The 8,532-nt window shown below is 39.0% G+C and overlaps 1 pseudogene; it reads left to right on the top strand.

Annotated features, from left to right (window-relative positions):
• Positions 1–5,229: 5,229 nt before the first annotated feature.
• On the top strand, positions 5,230–6,613 carry LOC113181854 (large ribosomal subunit protein eL39-like; annotated as a pseudogene).
• The last annotated feature ends 1,919 nt before the right edge of the window (positions 6,614–8,532 follow it).

The following is an 8,532-nucleotide window of genomic DNA, read 5'->3' as shown; positions in this document are numbered from 1 at the left end:
AAGTTTGCACTTACTAAAAAAATAGAATTCAAAGTTTATACTCCATTTTACTGTTTTAAATATTAAACACAAATAAATACTCAAGTGGTCACATAGGATGACAAAACTGAAATAACTCACATTCTCTTTCTTTGCTTTTCCAGTCACTGTGCTGTCCTTGTTTATTTCAAATCTACTGTTTAAACATGGAGTGTAGTGCCACAGGAGCTAGAGATATGGTCCGTGCAGGAGCCAGAGCAAACATTCAGGACATTGTAAACTTACTTTTGAAATGAAGGTGGGTAGCTGAATCCTTGTGTATTGAGAGGCAACTGCATAACAGAGAGTTTGCCAACTTAACTTTCCAGTAAAATGGAATGTTCTTGAAAAGACAAGGAGTGAATGTGTTAATTTGAAGCTTCCATAATATTAGTATTATTAGCATTTGTAATTAGTATTAGTAATATTAGTATTAGTAGTAGTTGTCAACAGCAATTGTGATAGGGCAGGTTTACTCATTTGGGCAATAGGGTGGAGATTGGTAGTTCATTGGAAATAATCTAAAACTGATGTCTGAAAGTCTGTGTAGACCAGGAGTCAGGAAAATGGTTTGTCTGCCAAGGCCAGTTCCATAGCCTAAAGGAACCAGCAGAGCTGGGCAATCAGGCCAGTGGGGCCGGTGAGCAGCAATAGCCGTGGCTATGAGACAGAGTAAGGGGCAGCTCTGGTAGAGATAGCTGGAAAGTAATTAGTGCATCAGAAAATCCACTTAGGCATTAAGTTAAATGACATCTCCAGATGAGGGAGACCAGCATTCTGATTCTAAAGGACACATATTTTAAGTGGATTAAGAAAGGAAATTATTTTAAATGCAGGAAGGTATATAATTAACCTTGGGACCCTGGCTGCAGTAAGACATTGTTCAGGGAAAGGACTAAAGGAAATTCAGAGCACATTAGGCATACGACTGAATAAACAGGGCAGCCCCATCTCCATGGGAATATTGTTCTTTGAATAAATTTCAATTTGTGGGGCAACAAAGCATTGTGGGGGATAGGCTGAAGGCAGGCTTGGGCTCCTTCAGATGCAGATTTGATGAAAATACCCTTAAATAGCAATGGCTATGTCTTTGCTTAAAGGTATTTGGATGCTAGAGACAGACAAGAGAGCAAATTTTGTGTCCACATCAATCAGAGACCAGGATGTGGATTCCCCAAAACAGGGTGTGGAAAAAAAAAAAAGAGTATAGGGAATCCCTTCCCTGGAGAGTCTAGAGACCACCAACTACAAGAGATAGGCTTACAACAGGAAATAGGAGACAAAGACAGGATGGTTGGGAAAGTGAGTGACTCATATGCATCACCTGACCTGTTACTTTTATCTCTTATCTCATAAAGCAGGTAAGAATTTTGTTGAATTTGTTTAATGTTATATCCCCAACACCTAATAAAACAGTGCTTGGCATTACATGAATGACTTCTGCTTTGACAGGCAATATACAATAGCTCAGTTGGGGTGGGGGCTGACCTATTAGTGGGTCAAAGGTCAGAGCTGATAATTACAAAATCTTTGCCAATTTAATTCAATGCATGTATGGTGCAGATTTGATTGATTGCTTTGCAAGGTACAGTGGGAACTGGGTAGAGTGAGGCCAACACATCTGGGCTATTCCTTTTCCTTTCTGGAGATGTCCCTGAGCGAAAATGAAATTTAATACCAAGAAATCTCTCTTTTTCTTTTAGGTCTTCTCATGTTTAGATACCTTTGGAGGACAGATACTGTGAAGAGACAAACCATAAGATGGTCATGGGGACACTAGTAAGAAAGTCTCAGACTAAAAATCTTAGCCTAATTGCAGGATGGTAATTCAGTGGGGACTCTGTTATTAAAAAGAAAATTATAGGAGTGATGAAGTATGTCTCCCCAGTATATGTAGCCCCACTTTGACTCCTTCTCACCCTCCTTCTCATTGTTGGAGCCTGGAATGCTGTGTCTTTGAGGTCACCTCACTCTCACTCTATGCCAACCATATAGACTAGGTCACTTGAGATAAAGTGAGACTCTTCCATAAATTACAGAGGATGTATTTAGTAGAAATCTAGGAAAATCCAAAGAAAAGCTCATAGTTGTTTCAATTTTGCATGGCAGTTTTTGCATACTTGATTGTTTTGTTTTCTTCCCCATATTCATATAAAGAATATCAAATTAGAGTTAAAATAAATCAGAGAGAGTTTAAGAAGTGGTGGGAAGACCACATTATGGGCACAAGATGTATCAGGATCTGGCAATCTTTGTGTCTGAATAGAGGCAACAACTTCCTTCCTCCAGGGATGAGTGGTATGTGTTTGGCTTTTTTCCTTTTATTTTTAAAGCGAAGTCTCTTCATCCCCTTTGCTGGGCAGGTATCCAGAATTGCAGCGAAAATTTAATGCAATCCTTAGAATCAGCAAGATAAAAATTTAAGTCCAAGCAATGCCCACTCAATAGCTGTGCAATGTCAGTTAAGCCACACAGCCCCCAGATTCAGTGTTTCCATTTGTTCTTTCAAAGTTTTGTACCCATTGGCCTGGAAGTTCATCTCAGCTCCCAGTAAAGAGAAATTCATCCTGAATATAAGTCCTACTTTCCTGGCAGGAAATTGCATGGTAATTTAAAGGCAGTGAGATATGGAGTTAAGAAGATAAGTTTTGGAGTCCTAAGATCTGATTCTAATTCTAATTCTAATTCTAATTCTAATTCTAATTCTAATTCTGGGTCATCTGTTTGCCTGAAGTGGAGATGGCAATATTACTTAATCGCATGATGGTGGTTAGGACCAACTGAGATCAAATCCTGTTCTAAGTCAAAGTGCTTAGAACAGGATTTGATACAAATAAGGGGCTTAATGTGTAGACAAAAGCCAGGTTGTCCCAGAGATGGGGAGTCATTTCTACACTGGCCACTGGGCAGAGTGGCCACACTGTGTTGCTTGCAGATCGCGGGCTGACTGAATTCAACCTTGTTCAGAGCCAATTGCACCCATCCCTGCCAGAGCAGGTGTTCTCCTGAGAGACTCCAAGATCTCTGGCCAGGCACTATGCAGAGTTAATAAGTTACAACTCTCTGGAGCATTGAACTTCAGATCCAATCTATAAAGAACTCTCCAGAGTATAAGAAAGTATTCCAAGGGTGAGGAGGGCAGTTGTTGAGAGAAGGAAGGTAAAGGTGGAGAAGAAGAAGACAGGAAAAGCATCTTTGAGATCGTGTTGAATCAACAGGAATGGAATTCAAAGAAGCAAATTTCTATACCCAAACACTCGAGAAACATGATGTGAATTGGTCATGTCTTGTTTTGTTTCTTTTTCAATCGAAAAGTTGATCAGATCACTGCTTCTGTCTGATCAAAACCAAGATGTACACCTGAGAAAAATGAATAGCCTGCTGTTGAGTGAAATGTTTTTAAATGGGGGTTTGATTTTGATTAGTTTGCCTTGCTGTGCTTCAGGGGGAGCTTCCGCCTTCTCTCTACAATGGCCAAGGCTCCCCTCGGCTGCCCAGGCATGATTAATATTTGAGGTCAGAGTCTGGCCTGTAGAAATCTAACCCAGCTTCATATTAGCATTTTTAAGACTTCCAGGCAAATGAATACTCATGTGCACGCAGGGGTTAGATATGCACACGAGTGCTCCAGGAATGAAGGTAGAGCCACGCGGAAGGATTGATGTTTGTAGCCTCAAAGTCAAGGGAATTCAAAACTAAGCCCCAAAGAGCTGTGGGGAGTCACCAGGGTTGCACAGGATTAAGATATGCAGGGCAGCTCCTCACCCAGGAAGACAAGATAGCAACCTGGGAAAAATTTATGCTGGAACAAGGTCATCGCAGCTGATTCTCTCCAAAATCCCAATAAACTGCTGTATCTGCCCAAGTAAAACTTGCTTGGCAAGTAGCAGGTAGCTGGATATACAGGGCAATATTAGTGGAGACTATTTTGCAGCCTCATAATTCAGTGTATTGGCAAGAGCAGATTGTGATTTTTTTTTTCCTTCTCTTTCTGAACAGCCTTCTCTTTTAAACAAAGCCTCTATTAATCAGAACTTCAGATCACACATGGCAATCAATTCAAACTGTTTAGGGCATTTACAGTAATTGATCTGCTACAAGTTCTTCACAAGTGGATTGCACTATACATACACATGTACTTTTCAAAGAATTCAAAAGCCATTAGGATGTTCTTAACTCCTATCTGATAGTCTGAGGGCCATTGACAGTACATGATCATCAGAAATCAGATGGGCCAACTGCAGGGGGTATTTTGATTAGAGAGGAGAAGAAATTTCCTCTGAATGAGAATTGTGAATCCTGGAAATGAGGGTTGAGGAAGGCTAAGTAAACTTTATGATCACAATCATGAGAGTTGCCATGATGTACCAAATATTTCATATACAGTTATTATATCACCGAATACAAAACCAAGTGAAGGTCTTAATATTCTTTACCCTGAGATTGGGAAATTGAGGTTAAATGGTTAAGTTCTTTGCCCAGGATAACACAAGTTATCAAGTTCAAGTCCCAAACCAGTGTGCTCTGGTTTTCATCCTCCTGTCCCACATGAAGAGATGATTTGAAGGTATACTTGCCTTGATCGTATATGGCTGTGATTTTTTAAGTCTCTTCTTCTTGATTACAGCGTGGGTGTCTTTGTTGGAATAAAGAGTCCACACAAAAGCAGAAAGGTGTTCCTTTAAAATGAAAGACTAAAAGATGGGGAGCTTGGGAAGGGTGAGGGCATTTAAAGCAATGGTACGTGAGGGTATCTGAGCAGCAAGAAGAACCCAAGGAAGGAAATAGTCCATATGAACTCAAATGCAGTGAAGGCAACAGAGCCCATACCACCATGCTGAAAACTCAGCCACATGCAGAATGGGGGATAGAATGGGCTTGATCTTATGGTCCCATTGGGCATTCTAGCAATGAGTGGTAAACCACTCTCATGACCATTCTTGGATGGTTTCCCAGTTGAGAGTTCTTTTCTACTCACTCAGAATCAGTCTGAGCCATTATGCCTATGTTATAGAGCCCACTGTTATAGTACTGGCCCAAATCTTAATTTTTCTGATAGTGATTCAATTAACTGAAGATAAAAAATTTTTATTCATCACCCTATATTAAAATTTAGGATATGGAAAACAGATATGAAACACCAAACTCTAAATTTGATGCCAGAGCCTGTAGTTTAATACTATACTATATCACGTGACCTCCTGTGGGGGAATGGGCTGTCACAAGACCAATTCCTTGAAGAAATTAAGTTGAATTTCTCTTTCTACTGCTGCCTCACTGACCTTAAAAGATTACCAATAAAAAAATAAGCATGAAGCTCAGAATAGACCATACACTAAAACATAAAATTTAAAACTAAAATACTTCTAGAGAAAACATAGCAGAAGAATCTTTGTAACCTTGGGCTAAACAAAGATTCCTTAGATATGACATCAAAAGCATCATCTATAAAAGAAAACATTCATAAACTGGACTTTAAAAAAATTGAAAACTTTTGTTTTCCAACAGACACTGTTAACAGGATAAAAAGACAAGCTGCAGAATAGGAGAAAATATTTATAAAACACAAAGGATTTGGATCTAGAATGTATGAAACTCTCCAAATTCAATAATAAGAAAACAAACTACTCAATAAAAATTGGACAACATATTTTTAAAAGACATTAGGGAAAATACAAGTTAAAAAACACAATTGAGATATCACTACACAACTACTAAAATAATTGAAATTTAAAAAGGAAAAACAAAACAAAACACCTTCAATACCAAACACTAAAAACGATGCAGAACACCTGGAACTCTCATGCAACATTGGTAAGAATGCAGATTGGTAGAGCTATTGTGGAAAACACCTTTGCAACTTCTTATAAAATTAAATATATATTTATCAAATGATCCAGCAACCTCACTCCTGGTATGTACTTAAGAAAAATGAAAATTTCTTTTAACAGAAAACCCATATGCAAATGTTCACAACAGCCTTATTAATAACTACCCCAAACTTGAAAAAATGTGAACATTATTCAACTGATGAATATATAGACTGTGGTACATACACACAATGGACTACTACTTAGTAACACACCACTGACATACATGAATGAATCTCAATTGCACAGTACTAAAAAATTAAAAAGTTACACACTGGGCCATTCCAATTATTGGACATCCTGAAAAGGGAAGCACTACAGAAAAAAGATCAATTGAGGGTTAGAGGTCAACAAACCCCCTTTAGGCATATAGGGAAAATTTGTGGTTGATATAAAAAATTTCTACATCTTCAATGTAGTAGTGTTTATGCATAAGTGTTTTGACATTTGTATGCCTTTGTAAAACTATATAACAGTATACCAGAAAGAGAATTGTATTTCAATAAGAGAATAAGAGAGGCTCTCTTCTTTTCTCTGCCTTCATGGTGTGTGTTCTCAACTCCGTTCCTTTTCGTGACATCTCATAGACTTTCAGGATCAAGTGATTAGTAGCCAAGAAACAGAAGCAACATTGACCCATTCCCCAAAGGATTCTGATGAAAACTGGTGATATCAGGTACAACTCTAAGAAGAGACATTGGAGAAAAGTCAAACTGGGTCTATAAAGGATTGCACATGAAATAGCACCCATATTTATTAGATTATCAGTTTTATGGTTTAGATATAAGGTGTCCCCCAAAAGTTCATGCATGAGACAGTGCAAAATGTTCAGATGTGAAATTATTAGATTATGTGAGATAGCCTGAATGGTAACTATAGGCAGGTAAGGAGTGGCTGGAGGTGTAGAAAACTGGAGGCTTGTCTTTAGGGTTTATATTCTGTCCCTGGTGAGCAGAGCTCTTTGCCTCCCAGTTGCCCATGTGGTGAGTTGCTGTCCTCTGCCAGGTCAGGCCACCATGATGTTCTGTCTCACCTTCAGTCCAGAGTTAATGGAGTTTGCCGATCATGGACTGAACCTCAGAAATTAGGAGCCCAAATAAACTTTTCCTCTTCTAAGTTGTTCTTGTCAGGTCTTTTGGTCACAGTGATTAAAGAGCTAACTAAAACCGTCAGGGTCACTGTCACTTTACCATGCTGAGCTAAAAATGTCACCACGGGACAGTTGGACATGTTTTATTGGGAATATGATTTTTCTTTTTGTCTCCAGTAGATTGGTTCAGCAATACATGTGTGAAACCTTTTATTTGAAAAATGAAGGAAGGACAAGGAAGACTGGGAGAAGGAGGAAGAAAAGCAGTGTGGCATGTCTATAATAGCAGCATCAAACCAAGCAGAGTGCTCTGAGTAGAAGGCAACCATTGTGGCAGGTGAAGTTTGGTGACAACTTAGGCAATGGCTGAGCCAGCATTCCCACTGAGAATGAGTCAGCTGCTTATCCTCACCAGGATTGTCATTTATTTCAGCCCCAAAGTCTTAATACATTTAAGCTGTCGATAAAGGGAATTTCTGAGAAAATGCAGGAGGGAGCCAACAACTAATTCAAAGCACTAGCACTTCGCCACCTGCATTAATGACTGGTCAAGGAGGAAGAGATACAGCTTTTCTGACATTTGCTTTATAGATAGAATTGGGGTTTCTAGGACCTCCATTGACAAGAGGGAGAAATAAATGTCCATGAACCTGGTCTAATAGATTCCCTGTAACTTAAGCAATGGCCTCTAAATTATCTAGCCTCTATTCTATGCAAATGCCATTTCTTTTTCTTTTATAGCTTCTGACTTTTCCCTTTAAAGGACACTTAATATCTTTCCTTCCCAGTCACCATGTAAACTGGGCCAAGGGAGAAGGGGAACAAAAAAGGAAATGATTCTCAGTATTGTCAGTGGATCAAGGGAAAAAGATAGACGAAACATCTCTGCAGCCACAGGAAAGAGCGTAGGTTCACGGAGAATGCATTGATACAATGGATGGCAAACAGGAATCATATACATTTACTTCGGTGCTAGAGGAAAAGATGGGTTCAGTCTACAGATATGAGGCCTGAGCACTATTGGCTTGTCAAAGGACCCCAAAATATAATTTCTAGGTGTTCCTGCCAAGTGAGCCACTTGACATCCTTGGCAGATAAAAATCACGTTAAAAGAGGCAGTAGACGTGGCCAAATGTTTAGGCCCAGGAGTCAGAAAGATGTGAATTCAAGTTCTGGATTAACTGTTCATGTGCTGTGTTAAACTGCTCTTAGCCCTGATATCTTTATTACATGGGGACACAATAGAAGCTATGTTATAGAGCTGTTTTATAGGTATAAAAAATGCTAGCATAGCACCTGTGTGGCCATGCTCAATAGCTTTCTAAATTATTTTTTAATGCCTGATTTGATCTTGACTATGTATATTCAGACACATTCCATATATGGCTGAAAAAAATTACCCATGGAATTCAGATCCTATATACAGCCAACCTGATTAATTCACACCTCTTTTTATTTCCTTTTTCCCTGCTGCTAGCATGTTTATGGCTTAATGTATCTGTGTACACCTTTAGCAAGCACCTTCAGACAATCTGTCTGAATTGCCTACGTGTA

This window comes from Urocitellus parryii, chromosome 9 (assembly GCF_045843805.1).
Source record: "Urocitellus parryii isolate mUroPar1 chromosome 9, mUroPar1.hap1, whole genome shotgun sequence".
NCBI lineage: Eukaryota > Metazoa > Chordata > Mammalia > Rodentia > Sciuridae > Urocitellus > Urocitellus parryii.
Note: the sequence above shows the minus strand (reverse complement) of the source record. Positions and strands in the feature narration are given on the sequence as shown.